Source organism: Rissa tridactyla, chromosome 1 (assembly GCF_028500815.1).
Source record: "Rissa tridactyla isolate bRisTri1 chromosome 1, bRisTri1.patW.cur.20221130, whole genome shotgun sequence".
Lineage (NCBI taxonomy): Eukaryota > Metazoa > Chordata > Aves > Charadriiformes > Laridae > Rissa > Rissa tridactyla.
The window spans coordinates 141,133,931-141,148,768 of NC_071466.1; positions in this window are offsets into that span (position 1 = coordinate 141,133,931).

A 14,838-nucleotide genomic window follows, 5' to 3' on the forward strand; every position below is an offset into this window, starting at 1 on the left:
CTGTGGAAGCTCAGACAGAACATGAGCCCGCAGCGGGTTCGGAACGAAGGATGACCCTCATGGAGGATGTCGAGGGGGATGTCAGCTCTGCAACTGCACGGTGGTAATACAGATAAGCTCTCTGGCTGCTGGTAGTTTTATTAGAAACATCCATCTAATAGGATAATCCCTTCCTCAAACAGCTCTCCCCAGGGTCAGAAGCCACAACTATGCTCAACCCATACAGAAAAACCTCAGGTTTTCTCCACAACAGCTTCCTGTAAATGTGGATTTGACACACATTTGTCAATACAAAAATCTGCTGGATATTGAAAACAGAGAATGTGGAGACAGTATGAAATTGAATATAATTTAACACAAATAAGACAGGGACTACCACCAAGTGTACTGTTGACTTTTAGACACAACTGAGTGAAAGCCACTGGACTTTTCCTGTTTAAATGAAGCTGCCACGTAATTTTGAGTCTGCTGCCCCCAATGCCACACATTTTAGGAACGTGAGAAGAGACTTGGGCTCCATCGTGGCACAGATCGCATGTGATCTTACTGAAAACCCAAATTCAAGCACAGAAACAGGCCAAATTAAATACAAAGGGGAAATGACAAATAAATTAGGCCCAAATATTCTTTAAGAGCAACCAGAGATGAGAAAATGGAAAGTGAGGGACAGTTAACGCATGAATAAAATGTCTTCCTGAAGTGCTGGGAGTTTTAAAAGAAGTCTGTTCCACATTAGAAACAAAGCAGAAACAAGTGGGAAACAGCAAGTGACATTGTCCTGCCGGTTTTATTTTCACTGAGCAAAAGTGCAGAGAGTAAACAAATAGCGCAGAGAGACAATGCAAAGGTTAGTTCAAAAGGCTTTTAGCTCTAAATTATCAGCAGCACATTGGCCAGAAGCTTTAAATCCACGTGTGTCTCTCTGATCAAGGGAAGCTTATTTTAATTCTTTTTTTTTTTTTTTTTTTTGAGTGGTCCAAAATTCTGTCTCTATTTGCATCGTTGCTTTGTGGGTTATTCTGACGCTTTGCTTAGCATGTGCTTGCTTTTCTGACACGGCAGGGCAGCCAGAGCGATGCACAACTCGGTAGCATTAGAAGAGAAGAAAAACCACTCCAGAAACACGCGGCAGGGATGAGTAAGCAAGCCTTCCTGGTTGTTGATCTGCGATATGCTCAGCAATTCCAGCAGAGGAAGTATTTATCTTAGGAGGGTGCGTAGCTTCCGCTGGGTTTTCACTCCAGCACTAAAACCCGGTGCTGAAAGCTCTAATGATCAGATGATTTTCTTCCCCCTTTGAGTCACAGCAGCGACTTCTGCTGTGTGCTTTACCTGCTTAAGCAAACAGCGAGTGCTATTTGGTGTGCTTCAGGGGCCGAGCAGGAAATTTCTTGCAACGTGCAGTGACAGCGCAAATCGTTCGTCTCCCTGGCAAGTTAGCAACATGGATAAATAGCAGAGCAGATTGGCTGGGTCACAGGTAGGCGACCTCCCCTCCTCCAATAAAATCTGCCTTCCTAGGCTGGGTCGCTGGAATCCTAACACTGCTGTTAGGCCAAGAGCAGAGATCCTCATGCCTGTGGTATTTGCTCAGAGGGCATGACCACTTTGGGCAAGTCTTTCATGTGAGTCAGCTTTAGCTGATCCATGGGAAAATTCCTTTGTGTTGTCAGGCAGGGTTTGCTCACAGTTTCAAAGGATAATCCGACTGAAAGGAAAACGCTTCTAAATTTTAGCATGTTTCGGTTAGCTCCTCTGTTAAACCTGGAGCAAAGCAAAGGATGCTCAGTTTTCTTTGCAGGTCAATTTTTAATAAGGAGGGCCCTCAATAAGGAGCCTGTGCTTTCTGAAATCCCTCTCGCTGGATTCTACGTCATCTCTGACCACACCAAACGTCATGTGTGCAAATACCATTGAAACAGATTCAGAAGAAAAGTATAAATTCTGACCATGACGCCTGGAGAAAGTAAATTCAAGAGCTAATCCTGCCAACATTTATTCATTTGGCTACCCTGTGTGTCCTGTCAGGTTCTTTAGTCACCAGCGAAGAGGCAGCAGAGTCAGGGAAAAATCGGGGCAGCGTACTTTCCACTCCCTTTCCGTTTCCCTGCATGAGGAGCATCCAGAAGCCCCCACTCCCCCATTTCAGTGGAAGAGCTGTTTGTTCAGGGCTGGCCAAGGACATTGGAAATCCTCGTGTGATTTTATTGCTCAAGTCAACGGCTGTGACAGTCGGGTCACCATCAGTTGAATTCACTGCTGACATATGTGAGGGCAAGGACTGTGTGCAGCATGAGTGAGAACGGCAGAACAGAGGCTTACCTTCTTCTTACAGAACCTGCAGTTATCCGTGCCTTGTCCATCCTTGGGGTCCTAGGCACTACTGCCAGGTAAACACATGACGATCACTGTACAACGGTAAACACGTACTGGGTGGTTGGAGCCATTCTGCACTGTATCTGCAGCCTCGCTGAATTCTCTTCTAGTGCACTTATTGTGACCCTAAAAAAGCCCCATTCATTTTCCATGGTGCCTCACCCATAGACAAGGGATTAGAAGGTATTTGCACGTGGGTTGGCAGGGAAATTCTGCTCTTCTGACATGAAGGAGTTTAGGACATCAGCAGGGAATGAAGAACTTGCAAACTGGGTGCCCGGGCACAGTAGTTTAGTCCCAGACCCTTTGCTGGTATGGGACTGAAGCCTATTGACTTCAGTGGATGAAACTGTTGCTCTACACCAGCTGAGAAGGGCAATATAATATATCATAATCACTCAGCCATCAGTCGTGTCAAGAAGTAAGTTGCTAATCACACTTTTTTTTTTCCAGTGTAAGTTGGCAGTACTTCTTTTATGAAGATAACCTTCACAATGCCTTCAAACTCACTACTGCTGAAAGTCTGTCAAGGTGAGCTTTCTTACAGAAATCAGGTTAGTCGCCGCTTCTCTTACCCCTTCTCACAGCAGGCTCTGAATCCTCAGAAGGTCAAAAGCACAAGATCCGCAACCTGAATCACAGTCAAGCCCCCACATCCTCACAAAGTGAAGGTGGTTCGGGGACCTGGGTGCTGATCTGAAGATGCATTGCTCTGTTATCAGACCTCAACCACAGCATTGGACAAGTCACTTCAGGCCGACACGTGGAAGAAGTTACCACGGCTCAACAGGTTACTGAACGTCCACCGAGCTCTAAGTAAAAGCAGAGTTTTTAAAACCTTCTCCACTGGAACTTCAGCATTTCACCTTGTGCTTGCAGGGAGCTCTTCCTGATGTAGTAAGTCACATGTAAGATGAACCCTCACCATGCAAGGTGAATCTGTGGGAAGATTTCTGATGGCCTGCAAATGCAGAGAGAGTGGAAATCCCACTAGATGTCCCTCTGCCCCTTTATGCACTTGCCTAGCCTTAACACGATGAACTGTTGCAGCTGTGTTCAGGTGCTGGACCTGTAAAATGGGATCAGTAGACACTTTCCTGTTACACGGAGCTTAAGGAAGGAGCAATACATAAACGGCTAGGCGATGCCTCCACACTGCGGCTCCTGTACATGCCTGATGTTTGATGGCTACCCTTGCAAATAACTACAAATTACTAAATTCTGCCACACTTGTTTCTCAGAAGAGTTTCCATGCAGTTTCTCTTGTTTGATACCAACAGTGCTATTTGCACGGAAGGAGGAACAGCCTGTGGTCCTCTGGTGCCGTAGAGGATGTCCTGACGGGTGCTGGAAACCTCCGTATGACCAAATGCAATATTTGGTATCCAGCCCTCCTGGCGATATGTGCTGAGTATAATAAAGACTTCAGTGTCTGCTAACATTTTCACTGTTTAACAAAGGTTTTATGAAAATCCGTTTCAACTTCTAGGCTGTTTATGAAGAATTTCTTGTGGCTACTATTTGCATAGTTGCTGTTCCCACAGATGTTTGCTAAGACTTTGTGTGTGTGTGTGTCTGTTACTTGCTACAGCGTGAAGAACATGAAAAGTAAATACAGGGAGAAATTCAGGGCATAACTTTCTTCAACACAAGGCAAGGGGAAATCGTTTGGAGTTAGTGTGTCATACGTACAGAGGTCTCCAGAGGTGCTCTCTATAAACTGGTGAAAGTCCATATCTTACAGAGGCTCATATACAACCTGTCTAAAGTCCCATATGCTCAGACCCTTCTAATTGCATGAGGCTCCTCCGAGGTCAGTTGGGCTATCGTTTCTGTACCATGGCCCATCCCCTCAGATTTCAGAAGGTGACTGAGTCAGTCCCAAAGTATATAGGCATCTAAAGTTCATTGAAATTGCTGACAATCTGCCACTTAGCCAGTCTAAAGAATCGGGGGTTTGGATAGTGTGTTAGGTGGAAGAGGGCAGCACATCCACATCCACAGATACAAACAGTAAATGACAAAATGACAGCTGACTTTGGGATTATTCCAGAATCAGGATCAAAGTGATGTAAGTTACAGTTGCATAACAAATGAATTTGCAAAGCAGCAGGGGCAAAACCCCTAAACAAATCAATGTTTGCTGAACCTGATACAGCTGTAGAACCAGCATTAGGTCCTCATGCATGAGAGTCATGAGACACGCTTGTGTGAGAATCAGACTCAAATTTCTTATTTGTAGCATCTTTCTGGGGTGCTGTCAGAGTAGTCTCTGGAAGCTGTCATGAAGTCCTACCACTGTTCATCAAAAAACGGAAATTGATAAACCAGAGAACGCTTGCCTTGCATCTCAGAAACTAAGCTCGGCTCTTCTGAGATGGTATCCCCCACAAGAACCATCTCCGCAGGGATCGCCATGTACTTCAAGACCGTGTGCTCTGGGCTCTAATGCTGATCTATACAGCTTTGAACTTTTGGTCTTCCACTGCTTCTGTCCTTCTTTGATAGTTATCCTTGGCCATCTTATATGGCCAGCTCTCTGATTTCCTCCAGCAGTCCCCCAAGGCCTGTTCTGTAGCTGAAGGGAGCAGCCCACATCAAACTTTCCTCCCTCCACCGCTGGAGTCCAGCACCCAACTACTTGGCATCTTTGGCTCCTCTGGAAGTGAACGTAGGCCTCTTCTAAACACAGAGGTACTAGAGGATTAGAGGACAGACGATTAAGTACCTAATCATCTAACTGTCTTGCATTCTGAATAAGTTGATTGTTTCATGGAAAGATAACATGTGGTCATACAATGATAAGCTGTGTCATAATGCATATTCAAGGAGATGGAATGAGAAAAGAACAGAAATAGGCTGGTGTCTGTAGCCTTGACTCCGAAGTTTCCCATCTTTTGAATGGAGGCACTCTTCAGACAAGATGTTTTCTGTGATAACTATTATTTGCTTATTTAATTCCTCATTGAAGGGACCCATCTCTTTTTGGTGATTTTATGTTACCTATTGCACTTCCAATGGCTGCTGAAAATTATTTAGAAGTGACCTTAGTGTCATTATGAAAACACATTAGCTTGCCTACTAATACTGCAAACAAGGCTGTATTAAATGTACTATTCATCAGTTTCATCTTTGAGGCATGTAATAATTTTTGTGTGATTTTTTCAGGTTTACAAACTATTAGTAGCGCACTTTCCCCAATAAATAAGTCAGGTAACCCAACCCACCCTCACAAGCATATTAAGTGTAATTAAAGCTAAAGGGTGTTTACAGGTATGTGCTTCCTAGTATTTCTGATACCAGGACTAAGAATAATTTGCATGAGATGATAGGATCCAGTGCCCAAGTTCGGGCCTGTAGAGCACATGACTTTTGCCTTTAGTTTTGAAAGCAGGGATTGCTCTCTGGGGTGCTGGGATTACTTTCACAGAGGCTGGGGGCATTCTTGAAAGCGAAAAACCCACCTGTCGGCCAATGCTCAGCTTCTTTTCAAGATGTATACACTACAGTACTGTCCAAAAGCTCTGCTAAAGTGCAGAGCCTTGGGCTCCTGGACCCATTAGTGGAAATGAGACCTGGAAGGCAGGGCAGGCAGCTGGCAGGGCAGGAAGTCAGAGGGCAGGGAAAAAGGCACCATCTCAGTATCTCTGAGGGAGACAGAGGGGAATGAAGCAATGGGACCAGGAGTCTCCATTGTGGGGTCCCTCCACTGAAGGGCTGTAGCCCGAGTCCTGAGCTTGCCACTCAGTTTTTGGCGTAGCCTTCTCTTCCTCAAAACCTCCACAGAACAGCTGTATCAAGTCATCAAAGTACCTGCTTACAGATTGCTGTGGCTTCTGCAAGGTACCCGACCTCGCAAAGGCATGTCTGAGACAGTTGAAAACAGTGACCAGTTCACCTGAGTAGAAGGATATAGAGCAGAAGACTCTACCCCAGCAAGCCAACAAGCTTCTGGCACTAATAAAGAGGTTTCTGAAAGTCTGGAGCATTTTTCTTTCCCCCTTGCTTTTCACTTAGATTACAGCTTGCGCTTTTCTAGCAATGGCTGGGAGCCAAATTCCCTAAAACTGCTAGAAAGGCAGTTCTCATACTATTTACAGCATAACCGGAAGCCAGAATTAGCAGATATCTCATGAGTAAGCTCATTCTCATGGGATTTCTGGTCCAACTTTGCACACTGGAGGAGATAGAAATGTTATGGCAGGACCATGTTAAGCTCCATACAAATATTACATGCCTGGACCAGTGTATTGCTTTAAACTGAAATATTTTAAAAAAAGGTGCACCAGCATCCAAGAAATAGAAGTGAGGGAGTTTCCTAACAACTAGGTTATCTCATGTTCTGGCGGGGAGAGCCTTTCAAAGACACTTGGCTATGTACTACACGCAGATGGGGCCAGAAAACAAAATGTTTATTGACTGCTTTTGGTGAGGCGGTCCTTTTCCAAGAGATGGGAGATGTGGTTTTGATTTCTCCCATTTTTTCCTAAACAGACCTCTTCCTTTCTCTAGATGAGTATTTAATTATTGGGCTATGAGGAATAAAGAAGACACATGCCAGAAAGCTCAGTCCATTGGGCTTCTACTACATGACAGCTTTTCTGAAGATTTCTCTGGTTTGGAATCAGAGGTGAGACAGGTTGGGATGAGAAGCCCACCCCAGGAGAAGAACAGGAATGCTGACAGCTTCAGGATGTGCTTCATGCCCCCCACTAAAGAAAACTTTGGTGCCAAGGGGACTTCAACCCAGCAATGCACCTGGAGAGCTAAGGTGCAGCAAGAATGAGTATTTCAGAGTCTCAGGGTGCCCAGCATTGGACTTGAGGACCAAATAAAGACATTGGTGGTTTTGTACCAATCTGTGCTTCCCTTTTCTGGTTTCTGGATTTGCAGATCGGTGTCTGCATTTTGTCCCGTTTTATTTTCGGGTAGCGAAAGTGAATACCACACAATTATTCTAGGTGAACTCCCAATCTAAATTATCACTTTCTTTAATCTGAAAACACAAGATAAACCTAAATTCATTCTTGCTAAATAGATACTTATTTGATGATTCACCAGCTCTTAAGGTTCTCGTGTTAAACTTTAAAGCAATTTGAAACGATGAGTTATGAACTAAAATGGTATGTAAAAGTCAAGACACAGAGAACTTCATGGGCTTTCCTCACCACCAGCAGCAGCACTTCCATTTCAGTGTGTTTAGACTTAACTTCTAAATTGTTTTCAATGAAGATGGCTTTTTTATTACCGTTTTTATTAGAAAGAAAGATCTGTTCCTATGCATACTAGAAGCAAGGGCAAAATTATTATTCTTTTTTTTTTTTTTTATATATATATGTTTAAGAACAGGATCAAACCTCTATTTATTTATACACCAATTAAAAAGTTCCATCCTTCCAGCTGGGAAAATGCTGTCAGACCAAATTTGTTACGTACTGTACATTTTATTTTTGGAGCAGGGAGCTAACAGTAAGTTGAGAGATTTTTTTCCCAGCAGAAAAGATATAGCAAATGTTTTTAGACATTCCTGGAATTAGATCAAGTTTTGAACTGGAGGCAGAATAAAGTGGCTCACATCATGAAAAAAAAAAAAAGAAAAGAAAAGAAAAGAAAAAAAAGAAAAGGAAAACCTGAGCAATTATGTTAGATACGCTAGTAGTAACAGCAAGTATTATAACTGTTATTTATTGACCAATACCTATCTCAACTGGCATTCATTACATAAGACTGATTTACATCTACCTGAGGGTCAGGCCTTTGTGTTTTCATGAAAAACATGGCAATTTTTCAGCAAATTCTCACTCAATGTCTCCAGCATATCAGTTTAAATTCTGCATCTCTGTCATGCTTGGTATTCATAGTAGTCAATACAATGAACTTTTAATGCAAAAGCTTTTCTGTTACAGGGTTTTCTATTGCAGGGTAGATTCTAAGCAAATTCTGCAGAATAGTTCTGTGAACCGGCTGGAATGCACATTCGTGATTTTCTTTAGAAACCTAACTGCAGAATTTACATTCCTTAGGGAATGGGAACATTAGCTCTGATGACATTTTTCCAGTGAAACAGCTTGAAGTTCAAATATTTGCAGCAGAATGTTTCTGTTGACCATCGGGATATGTGTATGGATCACAACACTGATGCAAACAAGTTTTAAATAAACAAATGAGATAATTGCTAGAGCTAGTCAGAAAACAAGAATTCCATTCCACACCTAAGACATAACTGGGACCATCGAGAAAAAACGCTTTACACTTGCAGTGAAACTGCATTTCCCAACAGAAGCTGAAATTCAGCAAAAATATATGATCACCATTTGCAAGTCAAAGGTATACAGGTTCATCAATTAAATTATATCTTAAGCTATTATTATATTAGTATATAGTATATAGTGTATTATTATACCATAATTAGTTTTATGTTACTGTACATAACACTCAAATCATGTTTTTTTAATCATTCTTGAAGGCGTTTTCTCAATCTGAAATGGCTGTCTGACAAGTCTCTTTTGAGCTTGGGACATGAAGGGAAATGAGGTAGCTAAAGAAAGTATTTTTATAGTATGTCCCTTTGACAAAAACAAACAGTTATTTAATTTTCTAGTTTGTGCTTATAAAAAGAAAAAAAAAAAAAGAAACAGGAAAAGCAGCTTGATCTAGAAACTCCACAAACTTTTTGTACCCTGGGGTCAATGCAGCTTCAAAAGGGACATGTCAGAAAGGGCATCACATGGCGTGGAAGTACCCGATGCATGAGCAAGTGCTCAGAAGGAGGGATGCCCAAACCTTTTTATAACACCTACAGTAAACCCATGTAAACTCGACCCTCTGGCTAGTACTTTATTAAACTTGATACATTGGACCTCCACACAAAGAGCTCGATGTAGTAAAATTCTGATGAACTCCCCAATTACTAGTCAGGAAAAGTTAGGACTGGTGAAACTTGACAAAAATAAGAGCACCTTTCATTTCCCTCAGTCAATGATGCTGAGAAGTGAAAACTTCCAGCCAAAGGAGAGACAGCAGGACTCTTCAAAAGCAACTCATGTTCAATCAAAAATGAGTTCTGAAGGAAAATTTTTGGATGTGCAACCGGCACATGTATTTGTGTGTATTAGATCTGTGCTAGTACCACAGCTGAAATGCAATGGGTTCATTCTGCTCCCCCTGCCCAATAAAATCACCAGTGCACCTTCACAATTACATTGGTAAGAAAGCAAAATCCGGCCTTGCAGATGTGGTCCGCCTGCGCGCTCTCACTAGGCAGGAGATGGTATTGCTCCACCCCCAGGGCTTTAGCAGGTTAGCAAAAAGAAGGCAGTACACCCAAGCACGTGTTTATTATGACAAATTATAAATCTTGGCTAGTTTTTATTATTCCAAAAGCAAAAGCAGGTCACCTGCTCCGTTTTAATGCAAGAAGCATGTTCTCGTTCAAAAATTTTTAACAAAATTACGTTTGGGATTCTAAACTTCTATGAAAGCTCATCTTTTCCCAGACTGAGGTGGGAAAATATCCTCCACAAAAAAGAGAGCTTTGGAAAGCTGTAAACATCCGAAATCAACATGTTTTAACAGATCACTGCAGTTCTTAATGGCAGCAGACCCAAAGGATGTTTGCTATACTCAGGAGAAAAAAACAATCCCACCTCAGTTCAGTATACCAGCAAATTTCTTTTATTTTTTTTTTTTTAATTTCCGTGGGTTGCTTGCTTTGGTAACCTGAGAAAGTCTATATAGTCTAGAAAGTCTATATTTTTTCCCAAAAATCTTAAATTTCTTTTGTAGGAAGCATGAGCTACTGGTGTAAGGAGGAGGAAGAGGAGCAGGTTCTCTTGGATTCTGTCCATGTCACTTGGTCTCTGAAGTTCTCATCAGTTCTTGATGTTGTCTGGTTTTGTCAGTGCCAAACATCTCAGTTTGCTGATTTTACTAAAGCTAACCTAACTGGGTGGTCCGTAACTGACGAAGTACCCTTGTGTTAGATCACTGGGATCGCATTAAAAAAATAATGAAAAAAAAAAAAAAAGAGGCATGAAATCTTGCTCGTTAACTTCTCTCAAAGTCTAGCATTTGTCTGAGCAGGAGCTTGACTCTGCTGCTTTGCAATAGGAGAGAGAAGAATTTATTGTTTGTGATCTGATATCTCATAAGCACCGCTCAAAAGGTGGCAGTGGAAAAGTTGCTTAAATATCCCGGCCTGCTAATGTGTTGATCCTGCACAGCGTTGTGCTCTCCCCCTGCCATCTGTTCGGTGAGGAGTCAGAGCACCATAAGAGTTCTTCGTTTCAGCCTGCCAGATCGAAAGACACTTTTATCTGGGAGAAACTTGCCCTCAGGGGGAAATGCTAAGAGATAAGCCTTCTGCTAAGACGGTGCTTGCTCACACTCTGGCATCACGGACAACATTCAGGAGCGCTGAAGAAAAGTGGGATTAGCATAAAACTGCTGACACATGTTTGAATGAGATGTATACAAGACTGCTGGTCAAATAGCACATTGCCTAAATTTGCATCTATTCCAGGTGCATGCCATGGTCGGTCCCCGCAGGGGGTAAGGGCGAGCCAAAGGGAAGCAGATCACAGAGTTCGCTTTTGACACCCATGGATTTGGTTGCACAGCCACAAACGAGCATGACCTTAGGCTACCATATGTACGGGGCATCTCTATGAGTGAGATTTATCTTCACAGCCTGGGTGAGCAAACAGACCACCAGGAAAGGATGCCAGCGCAGGAAGCCAAAGACTTCCCCAACTGAGAGTGTCTACAGGGGTGGCTGCCTCCATCATGCAGCCTCAGCCTGAAAGGACAAATTTTGGGAAAGGATAGCTATTGCTAGAGCTGTAGCAAAGTTGGTTGAGAGCCAGACCAGGTTCCTTGTGTCCATTCCACCATTTCCCATGCAGGTTTGTGGAAGTAGTAGGACAGGTGTTACCTTTGCATCTATCCAACCCCTTGCTAGGCCCCAGTGCACACCCCTGGGGTTTGGCTGCCTGTGCTCAAGGACATCTCACCTATGGTGCAGCTGTGTGACCTTGGATCTGACTGCTGGGAAAGACCTATGTGGGAAAAAGCTGGGAGAAGCCTCACTGGTAGCCCCTCCTCTTCCCTTGGGAGCTGTCTTTAAGCGCAGGCCCTGAGTCTTGGTCCTTGCCTGAGCTACAGCAGCTGCGCCTGTGCCTGGCCATGCACCTCAATGACCTGGACCACGTCTGGATCCCACCTCATCGCTCCAGACTTGTCTGGCCATCACTGAGCTGCTGGCTGCTGCTGTTCACCTGCATCCAGGTCCTGTGACCCTTCACGTTCAGGTGCTGCAGGACTGCACCCCGGTCGGTTACACACTGCCCTGCCTTCCTTGTGGTCACCATCAGCTCTCAGATTGCCTTCCTGTGGGGAGAAGTCCTCTCCTGTTGCTCCCTGACACCCCTAAGGTCTCTGCTGTAGCTGCCTGCTTCACCACACCAGCCAATGGCAGGGACTCATGACAGAGAATAGCTAAGCCATTTTTCACTGGTTTAAATCCACTGGATTTAGGGACCTGTTTCTGATGCATTGTAACCAGAAGAGAACGCCTGCATGTGTATTAAGGGTGGGAAGGACTTGCTCATTAGTTTTCTGTCAGTAAAGTATCGTTCCCTGCAGTGTATTCTCCGTAGATGTGTCCTGCTCATCTTCACATGACCGAGGAACTGGAAATTTTGTCATTTCCTATGAAGACTATCATACAGCCTACAAAAATCTTAGCATTAGGAAACACTAAGAAAGAAAACATCTTCTGGGAAAAAAAAGAAAAAAGTAATCGCAGCCTATGAATTGAGCTGCTGACCCAGTAACAGTTTCAATGTTAAGCTGGGCAATATTTGTTAACTCTCTGACACACGGTCCACTGGAAGTGTGGCCCACAAAAATCCCAGAAAAACCAACCAACTTGTTCCGGGGACCAGCAGAAGAGCCCGGATCTCGCATTGCCGAACACACAAAGACCACCGAAAGCTGTAGGAACTAGGACATCTGAGTTGACACATCTGTACATTCCCATCCATTTGAAGACTCAACATGGGTTCCTAAGCAAGCTTAGGGACCACCACGGATCTGCCTGTTGCCTCGTGGTTTGTTGAAATTGTGGTAAAGGTGCATTTCAGGCAAGGTTCCATGGACTTTCGTAAAGACAGATTGCTGTTTTGGGAGAACTATCTTCATACTGTTTATGAAGACCTGATCTTCAATGAATTTTTCTGTGGTTTGACCTGCATAAAAGCCTACTATAACAAAAAAATAAAGTCCTGTGCAACCACTTGTTTTCTTGTTTGAGTGACCAAGCCAACCTGACACTGTTGTCTTCTAATATCCTTCTCCTTTTAAGGTTATACACTTATTATCTGCTACTGGAACAGTATTTTGTAAGCATTATTGCTGGAAGAAGGAGAGAGAAAAGAGCTTTCTTTTAAAGGCAATGCAGTGCCTGCCTGGAAGCCCCTCACCCAGTTCCCATCCAGGCGTTGGAAGGTATGTTTCTTTAAGGCTGGTTATGTGTTCATGTAACAGGGCAAGTGCATACGTGAAACAAGCTTTTGCTGAAGCTTTAAGTCTGCAGGGGAATTTTCTAATGATCGTTTTTAGTTAATAGGCACAAGTTGTTAGCCTGAGCTGGGAAAGCCTTTTTTTGTGTGTGCCAATTCCACCCCCTCTTTTTTTTTTTTTTTTTTTTGTCATGGATTTAGTTCCCACAGCTAATGCACCTAATAATGAGACTGGGCAAGCGAATGCCAGTATAATGATATGGAACTTGTTTGGCCCTGACAAAGAACACAGAGAGCGGCTGGATGGCCTAAACGACAGGCCAAGGGCTCTATTCATCCCAAATGATCTCTTGCCTTGCATGCCACCGAATCCCACAGAAGGAAGGCTGCACGGCCAGGCTGCCCCTCAGGATGGGAGAGGTGTCCATCAGGGACTCAGCTGTGCCCCACAATGCCCCCTGAGCCCCTGTCACGGGGCTTTTCACTAAATGGGGGTCGAAGCAGAGAAACAATCAAGGGTTAAGCCTCACTGTTTCCTAACACACATACACGCCAACTGGTTACAGAGAGGGAAAACATCCTTTAAAACTTACCAGACAGGTTACAAGGACCTTGCTCAGCCCCAGATCCCCCAGCTTTGGTGGGAAGCCGGGGGTGGTAATTCTGTACTTTTAACTAGCATTTTCCCTTCAGTGTTTTTTCTCTCCCCTTCCCCTCCTTTTTCAGGCTGAGTTAATAAACACCTAGCAACTTACTCCACGGCGTCTGTGTGCAAACAGCTCCCACTGAGCCAGTGAAAACTACTCCTGCAAGAATTTGATTAGGGCCTTTTCCACCTCGGCCTCCCAGAGCACTCCACAAAGGAAGGTGGCGTTCCAGCATACGGTCTGTTTCGCGGATCAGGCCACCCCAAATCCCTTCCCTTGGTTCATGTCCCATCAGTTCAGTCACTGACGGGACACGAACCAAGCCTCCTAACTCCCAGCTGTCTTCTATTTCTGTGGCTTGGCTTCAGTTTTACTTTCATGGCAGCCCACCAAATCCTCCTCAAGTCAAGGAGCTCCACGCGTGCAAGAAGAGCAGGTTAAAATCACTGTGAGCACAAAAGCATTGGGATGTGGTAGGGCTGGTAGCAGATGAAAGCTTAGTTGCGTCCCAGAAGACTCCTTTAAGACTCCTTTTCTTTAACTGGGATCAAAACAGAGGACATTACTATGGGCTAAGCCTTGAGCTGATAATCAGAAATATTTTGTAGCACATAAAATATTTTCTAAATGGTACGTTTTCACGTAGATAACATTTTTTTCTGAAAAAAAAAATCCAGAAAAATTGCCTGATATTATACGAAAAAAAGAAGAAAAAAAACAAAATCTCTTTCAGCATCTGCAGATCTTCTTTCAAAAAGAAGAATCAACAGAAAAAGGTCCATCTAATACTCTCATTTTTGTACTAGCAATGTTTTTTGTAGGAGCAAACAACATCTTTTTTTAAGTAGCTCTATGGATAAGTAATTTGAGAGAAACCATTTACTTTGATGTATTTTTCCACTTACAGAATATCTGCCAGCAAATGGTCATATTCTCTGTACCGTACAAAAACATTCAGCACTGAGGAGACTTTTTTGAATAATTTACTTACTATTGCATTATTTTAAACAGATTTCTCTCTTTGTTAGAGGAAATAAGTTTCTTTGGTGTAATTGGTAAGCTGAGTCTATGGCATAGGTTTCTTGTCCCCAGCTGGATGACCATGTTTCCCCGATGAACATAAATGTTCATATGTGCAAATACTGGCCTATCCAATGTTGAAATCCATATAGACCGGTTGTTTGTGATAAATAAACTTAACTGTGCAAATGCTCACAGAAAGCTGAAACAAGTGGAGTATTAGTATGGCTGAAGCACGTTAACGTATAGATTTTAATGAATGCTCATGGAGACAT